The sequence below is a fragment of the Rhinopithecus roxellana genome, chromosome 15, assembly GCF_007565055.1.
Source record: "Rhinopithecus roxellana isolate Shanxi Qingling chromosome 15, ASM756505v1, whole genome shotgun sequence".
NCBI lineage: Eukaryota > Metazoa > Chordata > Mammalia > Primates > Cercopithecidae > Rhinopithecus > Rhinopithecus roxellana.
This window is the reverse complement of record NC_044563.1, coordinates 88020511-88032880: the sequence shown is the minus strand read 5'-3', so window position 1 is coordinate 88032880 and position 12370 is coordinate 88020511. Positions and strand designations below refer to the sequence as shown.

The window sequence follows — 12370 nt, the reverse complement described above, 5'->3', positions numbered from 1 at the left end:
GGGATCCCAGCCCCCTTGAGGGGAAAGCCAAGTGGGTGCCCTAAGATGAGTCCCCAGCGTCAGGAGAGAGGCAGTACCCTGGGTGTCCCAGGACCTCCGGCCCTGTAGGTGAGGCCTGTGTGTTGGTGGTGTGGGGGCATTTGTGATTGTTGCTGTCCTCGCTGCTGCCGGCGTTCTGCAATTGGTGAGGTACCAAAAGGGTAGGTTTGCTTTGAGTCAGCGAGAATCCTCTTAAAGTGACTGTAGTGGCCATCCTCTGACCTTCCACTCAGGAGTCTCTGCTGGGCCCGTTCCCGCTGGACCCGTGCCCTCTGCCCCTGGGGCAGCGTTGTTGTTATTGATGTGACCAGTTGGTGAAAACGCAAAGCTAAGTGACTTGATCAGGGTCACACAGGATGCTCGCATTGCTGCTGCCAGGTGCTGATGCCCCCAGGCTGCCTACCGCCTTCTGAGACATCCAGCAGGGAGGTGGAATTTGAAGTATCTGGCCTGGGGGTGGCATCTAGGAGGCTCTGTGGCTCTCAGTATGCCTGTAGGAAGAGAAAGGATGGGGGAAACCTCAGTGCTTCTAGGCTAGCTGGGGTGGGACATCATCTTCAGTATATCTTCTCTATTCACAAGGACCCCTTCCTTGGAGCCCCATGTAGGCCATCGGAGAACTTCATATAGAATGAAAAGGAGAAGAAGGGGTCTGGGGTCAGGCCAGACAGGGAGAGAGGAGACCTTGATTTAGTGCCTTTCATCACGAACTCCTCGTGTTACTTTGGAACAGTCATGCTTCACTTTCCCTCTTGGTAAAAATGAAGGGCTTGGAGAAGCCAGGGAAGGCACTTCCTTGGTACCTGGGGATACTGTCACTATGGGGAGCACGTAGGGTTCATCTTTAGCAGAGGTTATTTGGCATGCTTGGCTCCCCAGGCCCAAGCCAGGAATCCAGAAGACTCAGGCTCTGTACATGGGAGGCCTCAGGCCAGGGAGATTGGTCTCATGCCAACAAGATGACACCCCCTACCTGCACCCAGGATCTTGCTCTGCCCAGGCACCTCATGATGCCTCTGGCTCTGAGATAATACAAAGGGTTTCAGATGAGCCTTGAGTGGGAATGGATTTCTGGAGTTCATTTTAGCCAGCTCCCTGCCTCCAAATTGCGGTGTACCTCAAGCACCCTGGGCAAATGTTTCTTCTGGTTTCTGTTAGAGCTGTGAAACAGAGCTCCAGATGCCCCTGCATCCCCAGCCTGTCCAGTCTAAACAATATGGTGCCCACTACCATGGAGCTGCTGGGCTCTGGGGTCTCTTACAGCACAAGCACAGCCACTGGGGTCCTAAGCAGCCACCTATTCTTGTCCTGCCCAGCCTATAGCTGTCTTTCAAAAGCAACCTTTCTGCTCATGTGTCTGCACTCCACTCCCTGTTAAGAGGAGTCTGGCCTCCCCTAGTTCCAGGAAACCTTGAAGATGGCACCTTCAACGGGGGGAGGGAGAAAGGTTCTGGATCCGCTCATCTGCTCCTCCAAACCAACCACCTAACTCCCTGAACACTTCTGCCCTCTCAGCAGGTGGCTATCTGAACTGGGTGGCAGCATTCCCCCACCCCCCAGGTTCCCCAAAGAGTGCGTTCCCTGCATACAGCACCTTTTGTCTGGCTGCAGCAGGGACTCAGGGCTGCTATTAACCACCCCCAATGCCTTTTCTCCACCTGACAGCATCTTGTCGGGAGAGGCTGGGGCTCCTCTGGTTGAAGTCGGGTCTGCCAGCTGCCGAGGACCAAAGCTCCCGCTCTGCTGGGCTGCAGGGCTTTCATGTTGCACTTCTGAAAGATAATAAAATATCAATCGTTTTGCCGTAGCAACGGGTTTAAGAGACTTTCTGAAGTATTGAATCGTCAGAAAAAAAATTTTTTTTTTTTTTGCTTTTAAGCACAGTGCATTATTAATAAAGTAATCCATTAGGTCGAGCAGTGAAGGGTCACCACAGAGACGGAAAGATCTGTTTTGCAAATGGTTAAACTTTGAGTTTTAAGATTAATTGCTTTCATTTGGATGCTTGCTCGTGGCCTAGCCATCTCCACTTTACTGGAACTCAGGGTCCGGGCTTTCTAAATGCTGCTGGGTCTGCCTGTCAGCGAAAGGCAGCTGAGCTCCAACTTTCCCGGAGAAACGGCCCTTCTTCCCCTGGCACCTGCGGCTTGGGCTGGCACCAGGCAGTGGGCTTTTGGGGAGGGTTAAAGTCCCAGGGGAGCAAAGAGAGCTACAGCTCTGAACCCTACCCAAGTCAAATGAGCCCTTGGGCTGTTTGAGAAGAGGCCTTTGAGTAAGAGCAGACAGCAGAGAGTCTGAGAGGGCCCAAGAATAGTGAGAGCTTTGGTATGTGGGGGACTGGGCAGGAGAGGATGCTGGGGCATCCAGCTGGGGATGCTGGGATACTCTCAGGTGCACACAAGAGAAGGGCAGGGCTGGGTATAAACGGTCTTTGCAAAGGCCCAGCAGGAAGGTGGGGATGACCACAGGAAGCAGCAGGCGGGTTGTGGAACTAACACCAGACATGATTCCTAGAGCATTTTTAATAAGTAAAAATGCCCAAGAGAGTGAAGCTGGACTGAGGAGGACCAGACAGCGGAGTCTTCAATTGTTAATGACCGCTAGGAGCACAGCCTCCACAGCTGACTCAGTTGATCCACCAGAGCCGGCACATGGCTATGCTTGGGTACGAACCAGCCCTTGCTGGGCCACCAGTAGGATTTCCTAGGATAGACCCTCATGTTCTAGGCCACAGAGAGTCCTGGAGCCTCTCCTGGCAGAGTGTGCTCACCACTGTCCCAACCCTGGAGAGGCAGGCAGGCCCTGATGCTGTTCCATGCCAGAGACCCTAGCCCATCAGCAGGAAGGCAGAGCCAAGTGGACACTGCTGCCTGCTGAGGCCTGGTAAAGGCCTTGTGAGTCTGGCAGGGTGGGAACCAAATCGTGCACTTGCCCAGTGCCTAGAAGCAGGGGAGTTGGAGGGTTACCATCTGCATCTACCATAACCAGCCCCAGCGGCAGCCCTCCTTTCTGCTGGGAATGAGGCATCACATCCTGAGCTGCACATACAGCTGCTTCCCCTTTCTGCCCAAACTTAGCCAGGCAGAGTGTCTGTAAAGATGGGTAACCCCCCCCACACACACACACACCCGAGCCTTGGGTGAAGAAGCAGGTGCTTCTCTGTTCCCTGCTCTTCCATTCATTTGCTCACACAGAGCAGCACTAAGAGGGGGACAGGGAAACAACATAAATTGGTCTGTCGTCCAGAATCCATGTCTCACTAATGTACCCAGATTAACTCAACTGTAAATTGTCTCCTTGGATGGTGGTGTCTTGCTAAAAGTTTCCCATATGATTCATGATTTGGATTGCTTTTAACGGCTATTGGCTAAGCAAGCCAGTGACTGTACAAGGTGATGCAATTGGCATTAGTGAGGGGAGGCACGGGAGCGTGTAATGCAGTCAATACTGCATTAACTACTGATGCCCAATTACAGAGAGCAGGAGAGAGCCTTTCAGGAGCATTAGGACTGGGGGAAGCTGAGATCACTGGCTGCTGCTCGCCTAAAAGCTTCACCCTTTGGATGCCGGGGCTCAGTGCTGGCATGGCCACTCACTTGGCCTCTGTGGTTGTGGGAACTGCCTTTTTCTCTTGCTGTCTGTTTCTGAACATGTCCCACAAAGATGCCTTTAGCACATGAAAATGGACGTTTCCCTAGAGCTGGGACCTGCCTCTCCCTCCCGAGAATTGATTCCTTACTCCACCCTGTGTCACCCTGTGTCCCAGAGTCAGACCAGGCGGCTGCCCCATGAGCTTCCATTTAAGGAACTTCACAGCAGGCCCTATTTGTGGGCAGCACCAAGAGGAGGTCTATTTTGGTCTCTCACCCTTGGAACAGATGGATGATTGCCAGTGAGCACTGGCAGTTGACTCCCTGTGGTCATGGGCAAAGGAAACACGAGGTTCGGCCATGGCCCAGGGCGAGGCTGCCACAATTGGGAGGTGGCTGTGGCTAGACAGGTTGTGCTGTCTGAGCAGAAGGCAGAGCTGTGATGGTGCAGCTAGGGAAGGCTGGGGGCCAGTGACTTGAGCCATGTTGGGGTCTAGAGCAGATGCAGGTCCAGGGAGTTAGGAGATCCCTCCAGAGCTGTGCCCCCATGTAGCAGGGAGGCCAAGGCCATTGCTGGATCCATCTCCAGGGTCTAGAGGGTCTCCCAGAAAGCCCTATTCAGGGACACTGAGAAGACTAGAAGATGTTAGGGCAGAAGGTAGAGGAAAGGACATGGGTGTCCCAGTGAGCCAGGTACTGTTTGACTTGCTGCCACCTCTGTCATTGCACTAAGCTATGCAGGTCCAGTATGTCCACTGTGATTTTGTGTTCCACGCCCACCCAGTGTAGAGGTTGCTTGCCTCCAAACCTTTGCCTCTCTACCTTCTTATCTCTACAGTGAGAATAGCCATACCTAATTGGCAGGATTATACTCAGGATTAAGTGAGATACTGTCCATGTACACATTTGATGAGCCAGAAAGCCTCATGGCTGTGTGGAGCAACATTGCTCCGTGTTCAGTTACAGTATGATCTGAAATAACTCTGTGTCCACTCCAGTGCTTTGTTCACTGGTAAGCACTGGGTCTGCACCCTCACTCTGCCAGTTTATTTATCATGGCCCTTAATCATTGCTGCCTGGGAGGCAGGCTGACCTCACTACTTGCCCACGTCCAGATCCCCACGGCAGGTGGCACCTTGGGAAGAGGTCTCTAAAACCACTCTTTGCAAATTCCTCCATTTATAAGTAGAAGTCGAGGTTCAAATAGGGCAAAAGGGCTGCCTAGGGTTCCATGAGGAATTGGAGCCTAGAGCATCAGCATCTTTTTGCCATGCCTTCTGCCCTAGCCCCGAGGCGTGATGAGGCTGGGTAGTAGAAAACTCTGATTACAGCAAACATCAGCTGGACTGGGACCACGGACCACGTGCTTGGGTGTCCCAGTTTTACCCCTTGCCAGCCTACTGACAGCCCAGAAGATACAGTTCTATCCTCAGATGTAAGGTGAAAGATGCTGATGGACACTCACCTGTCCTGGTCCTTTTGAAGTGGAGAAGCCCCAGAGGTTCCTATGGCATGTATCCCATCTTGCTTCCCTGTCCTGTCTGGAGTTGGAGGACATTGAGACATGCAAGATGTCCTCCCATTCCCAGGCTTAGCTCTTTGTGGTGCTGCTAGAGTGAGTTTTCCTGGCAGGCCCATATTTGGGATTGGACTACACCAGTGGAGTCAACTTGTCCTGGCTTGCAAGATATTCTGTGCATCTGTTCCCAACTCTGAGTTCAAAGACACTGCATTGGTAGCTTGAAATCAGCCACAATTTGTACCATGGACATAAGCAAACTCTACAAATCAGGGCGTTTTCCCAAAGACTTGGTTGTTAAGCATGCATTAGCACATCACCGGATTGCATTCATCTGGGACTCTGGACCTACTTTTTGTCCTCTGCTACTGCCATTCTCATCTCACCTACTATCTTTCTCCTGGTGCTCATTAAAACCAGTCTGACCAAACCTCTGCTACCCTGGCATCCTGCCTGAGGCCTACTGCTACTTTGACCATCACACTAAACTATGCAGGTTTAGTATGTCTACTCTGGTTTTGGGTTCCATGAAGACTCAGCATTTGCCTCTATTCCCTTGCTCCGATGTCCTCCTTGCCTGACATGCCCTTTCTCCTTTAGTTGGCTGAGGTTTCTCCAAGACCATTCCAGACCATGCTCAGAGACACATCCACCAAACCTAGCAACCAGTTTGTTCACCACTGGTGGGTGTGTGTTCATTTCCTGTTCTGTCTAAGGCAGGAGTCCACAGTAGCTGATACAATTAGGGGAAAAGTAAAAGCAGGTGGTGTGAGAGGAGTGAGTAGGTTGGTTCAGGTTGCAGGGGCAGCTGCCCAGTGTGAAGGCCCATGGGCTCAGATCACTAGCTCCTCCCTCCGTCCCTTCCCCTGGAGGTCAACTGAGCTTTCTTGAGTGGCCTCCTGTCTTCAGGTGTGGTCTGCGAGCATGAATCAGAAAACCTGGGTTTTGTCCCAGCTGACTGCTGTGTGTCTTCAGGCAATGCACTGGGCCCCAGTTTTCTCATCCCTACAAAGGGTGAAACACCTAACTAGCACTTTATGTCCAAGCACACACTTGGTAAACCAGAAAGTTTCATGCTTGTGTGAATTGACATTGCTCTCTGCACAGTTACAGTATGATCTTTTGGCTTTGGCCTCTCAGCCTTTAGGAGTCATAAAACACAATAGCTATCATTATACTGAACCCTTACTTAAAAGTGCGGCATTGTGCCATCTATATGTATCAAGTAGTTATTGCTACGTAATCAGTTACCCTAAAATGTAGAGCCTCAACACAATAAGCATTTATTTAACTTGAAAATCTGTGGGTCAGTGATTTAAGCAGGGCTTGGCTGAGCAGTTTTTCTGGTTTCAGCTGGGCTCACTCGCACCTGGAGGATGGAGGATGGCTGATCAGTTGGATGCTGGGCGTGAAAAGACTGTGAGGCCCTCATTAGCCAGTAGGCTTGTCTGACTTTTTCTTATGGCAGAGACCAGTCCAGAAGGTGTGGAAGCACACAAGGCTTCTCTTTTTTGAGACAGTCTCACTCTGTTGTTCAGACTGGAGTGCAGTGGCACAATCACAGCTTCCTGCAGCCTTGACATTTTGGGCTGAAGTGATCCTCCTTCTTCAGCCTCCCAAGTAGCTGAGACTATATCACCATGCCTAGCTAATTTTCGTATTTTTTGTAGAGATGAGATTTCACTGTGTTGCCCAGACTGGTCTTGAACTCCTGGGATCAAGCGATCCACCTGCCTCAGCCTCCCAAAGTGCTGGGATTACAAACGTGTGCCACCACGCACCACCGCACCTGGCCTACACAAGGCTTCTGAGGTCAAAGTTTGGCACTGGGATGTTGTCACTTCTGCTGCATTCTATTGGCCAAAATAAATCACAAGGCCAGCCCAAGTTCAAAGGGTGGAGAAGCAGATTCTGCTCTTGAAGGTAGGACGTGAAAGTCATATAACAAATGGTGTGGCTATGGGGAAGGGTAGCGAATTGGGGTCATTTTTGTAATCAGTCCACCAAGCATCTTCCATGTATAATCTCATTTAATACCCCTAAGAACCTTAGGAAGAAGCTACTATTACCCTCATTTTACAGATGAGAAAATTATTGTACAAAGAGATTGAGTAATTGGTTCCAGCTCCTACAGCTCAAGAGTGCTAGAACTGGGCTGTGAACCCAAGCAGGTTGACTGCAGAGTCAGTGCGCTCACTCTCTGTGCTCTGTCTGCTCCCTTTTCCAGCTGTCAGATGTGAGGATGCAGAGAAAGACTCTCAGAGTTCAAGGAAGGGTGAGGAACCTTCGAGATGACTTGGGGTGGAAGGAAGCTTGCTATGGGCAGTTTGAGGGGGGCTGCCATGGGAGCCCAGCTCTATTCCTCCCAGAGCAACCCTGGCAGGGGAGGGACCATAATGAGGTCAGTCCCCATTGCCTCTTTCAGGTTTTCCTCTCTGTCCTGCAAAGCCACTAGACAGCTTGAAAGGGTGTGATGCTCTGTGTTCCCAGAGCTGACTTAGACCTGGGCATATATGCAGATGCAGTGAGGTGAGAATCAATTCATTGGTTGGCCCCTAGCCTCAAAATGGGGTGGTAAGTGGGCTGGTGAGAGGCCTGTGTACATTCATAAACCAGCTGATTGAAAAGCAATATTTCAGATAAATACAAGCCAGCGATCTATCAGTGGTTGTAATAAAACCCAGGCTTCAGGCTGTGATTTTATTTTGAAATAATAAGAATTGCTTGATTCTTTTTACTTGAGTTACCATGGTAATTCCGGCGTGGAGCAGTGTTATATTGATTTAGAAAGTGGACAGTAATATTTCTTTTGTGTTATTCTGTTTCTAGGCCTTGATTTCTAATTTCCACTTGGAGATTACTTTTATAAATTTCTTAAGTCCTTCCACTTTTTTTTCCTCTCACAGTATAATTTTCCTCTCATACGCTGCTATGTTCTGAGCTTATTGGTTTGCTCTTATTTTAAATTAAACTTGCTGGTTTCAAATATTGAAATGACATCTTTGTCTGTGTCTGTACTTTGGTTTAGCAAAATATTACAGTCTGATGCTTTCTGCTTAATAATTTAAGGGAGGCATTCTGTCGGCCCTCACTGGGTGCTGATAACTTATGACTCAACCAACGCAGGCCTTAAACTCCTGACATTTTAATATTGTGTGGCAGGAGTGGCTGCCCTTCTTCTCTGAGTCTCAGTGGGGAAAAATTCGTGTGGTACCCCAGAAGGGAGTTTTAATAATTCAACTTTGCTGGTTGGCACGATGACTTGATAGAGAGCAGAAGGGAGACCCACTCTTGCCAGACAAGTGGGAGCAGCGCTGGCCTGGGCTCCTGCAGTCCTGCTCCATCCTGCATGTCCTCTCCCCTCAATCTTTAAAAACCCTAATCCCTGACGACAGTATCCAGGAAGGACTGAGTGGGGCTACCTGTGGGTGCCATCAGAATGTTCAAACTGTCTGATTCTCAGTTTTCCTTTTGTAAAACAAGCGGAATTAGCATGGGCTTTGAGTCACACAGGTTCAAATCCTGTCTCTGCTGCTAAGTCATCCTGATGAGTAAATTCTACTAATAATTTCAAGTAGTAAAATGGGTATGAACACGGTTACCTTTTAGGTCTGTTGAGACTTGATCAGGCAAAGCTTCTGACAGTCTTGCAGATGACTGGTGTCATTTCCCTGTCCTCCCTGGGGTACTGATTAGAGCAGGGGAGACAGAGGAAGTGGATGTGTTTTGGAAAACTTGCCGTGCTCCAGACAGGCCTGGAGTTCCCAGCCCTGGGAGGATTGCTCTTTGGAAAGGACTCACGGCTGTGGCTCCTTGAGGATGTAAGGCAGCCTCTCCCACTTTCCTCTTCTGCCCAGCTGAGGGCAGGGGGCCTGGGTAGGGCAGCTGGAGACAGGGCTCTGTCCTCTGGGCTCCTCTCCTCAAAACACTCCACCTCAAGGCCTGTGCTCTAGGAGGAAGTTCACAACAACATGGGTTGTGAGGCAGAGAGCTGTCTGCAGGGTCCCCTCTCAACGGCCTGAGGAGAGGGCCCTTCTCTACAGAGTATGTATGCCAGTGTGACAGTGTATTAATTATCTACAGCTGTGTAACACATTACTTCCAAAATTAGCAGCTAGAAACAATACCCACTTATTCTCTCATTGCTGTGGGACAGGAATCTTTACGGGGTTCTCTGCTCCGGGGTTTCTCTCTGACTGTGATCAAGGTGTCACCTGGGGCTGTGGGTTCATCTCAAGATTCATGTGGGGTTGTTTGAAGCTCAGTAATTTAGTTGCTGGCAGAATGCAGTTCCTCACGGGCTGCTAGACTGAGAGCCTCCATGCCTTGCTGGCTGTGGTGGCCATGCCGTATGGGCCTCTCCAACGTGGCTGCCAGCTTCCTGAAAGCCATTGAAAGACAGTGTCTGCTCACAAGAAGAAAGTCTGTCTACGAATCACAGATGTGACATTCCATCACCTTTGCTGTGTTTCCTTCCTCGGGAGCAAGCCACTAGGTCCAGCCCACACTCAAGGAAGTGGGGCAGATGACATAAGGGTGTGAGTGCCAGGAGGCAGGATCACGGAGGACCATCTTAGAAGGTGGCCTGCCATGAGAGGCCAGCCTCTGGAATAGCAGCTGCCTCCAGAGATAATGCCTCACCAGCTCCATTCCCAGGAGGCCTCCTGGGTCACCTCATGCCAGGGAAGGGCACAGATGTCTCAGAGTCTGTCATTTCATCTTCACAACACCCTTGGGAGGCTAAGAGGACAAATACTAGCTCTATTTTGCAGAGGACTAGGGACTAGGTTGTGTCCAGAGAGGAAAAGATGCTTGCCTGGGATACCCCAGCAAGCTGGCATGTGGAAGAGTTCAGGCGAGAACCAGGCCCCGCCTGCCATGAGCCTGGGGAGGTGGCGGTAAAGACACTCGCGGGCCCTCCCTAGCTCTAGCTGTGGGAGGGATGGTGCTGAATATGTGCGGACACACACACATACTCTCACACACACTCTCACACACACACCACACGCACTCACACATTCACACACACACACACACAAAAACATGCACTCCCACATACATACATGCACACTACACACCCACTACACACCCCCATACACACCACACACACACCTATACACACACATATACTCACATACACACATTCACACACACATGCACACCTACCCACACAGGCAGACACATGCACTGTCTCTCACACACACTCACACACACACACACACACACACACACACACACACCTGGACCAGGGCTGGGAGCTGCTGTATTTTGTTCTCACAGGTGGTCAGTTTTCCAAGGCTGGGACGGCCCTACAAAGCCACCCCAGTGGGGTCTATCACCCCAGGGTCTCCCTTCTCAGTCCGCCGGGATGATACCCGCAGAGGAGGTGAGGGTGGCTCCTTCCTGAGCCAGCCTCCCCGCTGCTGTTGGATTGAGGGCCCCACCTCTTTCCTGGCTGTTACAGGGGCAACGGAGGCGGCGTTTTGAGGCAGCCTGGGCAGAGGTAGTGTCGGCAGTTCCTCACGTGGGAGCAGGGTGGAGGAGGCTCTCCTGCGGGCTGGAGCACTCCCGTAAGCAGGTTGGTGAGCACGGGGCTGGGCGCCAGAACTGCTGCATCCACATCCCAGCTCTGCCACCACCTCACAGTGTGTCCTTGGGCTGGTCCCTTCCCCTTTCTGGGTCTTGGTTTCCCCATTTGCATTCCCAGAGTGCCTGCTGGCTTCATACCCTGTGGCGGTGTATATGGAGACATGACTATTGGGGAATGGGTGTGGCAGGGCCAGGCCAGCAGAAAGGAACTCCCAGTGAGGTCTCTTTCTCTTTCATTGATCACCTAGGGTCGGGACACAGTTTCCCAGGTGAGAGCATCTGTAGCCCTCAGCCCTCCACACTTGGTCTTGTCACACTCAATCCAGGTGTAAAGCCCTGTCCCCTGCTGTTTGCAGGTAGAGTCTCAATTAGGAGGCAGAGGGGACCTCTGGAGTAGGTTCAGAGACTCAAGGCCAGTGAGTGGAAGTCATAGCCTTGGACTGAGAGTACCCCAGTCAATTACATCCTTTTATGGCTGGGGAAACTAAGGCACTGAGAAGCGTCTGCTTCCTTTCTCAGCGGAGTGTCTCTGAGATACTTTCTGAGTAGAACTATCTGTGCCCAGCAGACGCTGCATCCGACTGGCATGGGGCCTTGAGGCTGCACCCCAGCTCTGTCAGTCAGAGGCCATCTCTTCCAGGCAGCCGCTCTCCCCCAGCCAGAAGCTGTTTCCCGTCTGTGAGGCATCTTCTTGGCAGGGGCCAGGGCTCTGGGGAGCAGTGGGCAGTGGGCAGGGCTCCCTCAGGCACCTGGTTCCAAGTTGGTACTCCACCCAAAGGCAGAGTTCAATGCTTTGACCTGCCTTTGTGCCCTGAGGATGTTTTCATGCTATTCTTTGATCCTCAGAGTGCTTGTCAGATCACTGCTAAAATATGCCTTCGACATGAGCATAAGATCTCATTAGTATTATTGAGATATTATTCTCCAAAAAAAGATCCACAAAAAAATTAAAATTGGTTGAAATAATTAACACAAAGTAAAACTGGCAACAACTAAGACTGCACCTGGTAAAGGATGTTACTGACTAAAAATTGACAGAAGAATCAAATCTTCCTGAAAAATTTAGATGTGCTGAAGTTGGCTCAGGAAACATTTTCTGGTAGAAATAATTGCCAGAAAAGAAATCCCAACAGTGGCAAAAACTCTAATTTGTGAGATTTGATGTGAGCCAAAAGCTGATAAGCCAATAGTCACCTTTCACAATTTAAAAATAATTGATCCCGATGAAAATAATCTCCACAAAATTCAAAAACAAATGCGGAAGGGTGAAGAAATGGTTTAACATGAGTGAATAGAAAAGTGATCAAGGAATTAAATTGACTTAATGAAGCTCATTAAGAGTTACTTTATTGATGAAAAATTCTCAGTGTTGGTATAATTCTTATCAAAATGTAGATGTTAAGGGCTAGCCCCTACTAGTAGATGCTTAGTAAATATTTGTTGAGCGGATAATGAATGAATGAGTTTATAGGTGAAGGAGGTCAGGAGAGGATCAGAGAGAATCAAAAGGATTCCTTTGTCCCAGAAAGAGAACAAGGAACCCCAGGTTCAAGACTGCAGAGGCCATTGTGACTGGAGCTTGGGGCATCATCAGTGAGGCTGCAGGGTGGTCAGGGCTGGCAGCGCCACATTG

General features: G+C 50.3%; 1 protein-coding gene across 4 annotated transcripts in view; it reads left to right on the top strand.

Moving 5' to 3' along the window:
* LMO1 (LIM domain only 1) overlaps window positions 1–12370 on the top strand; it is a 53398-nt gene that overhangs the window by 15528 nt on the left and 25500 nt on the right. The window lies entirely within an intron of this gene.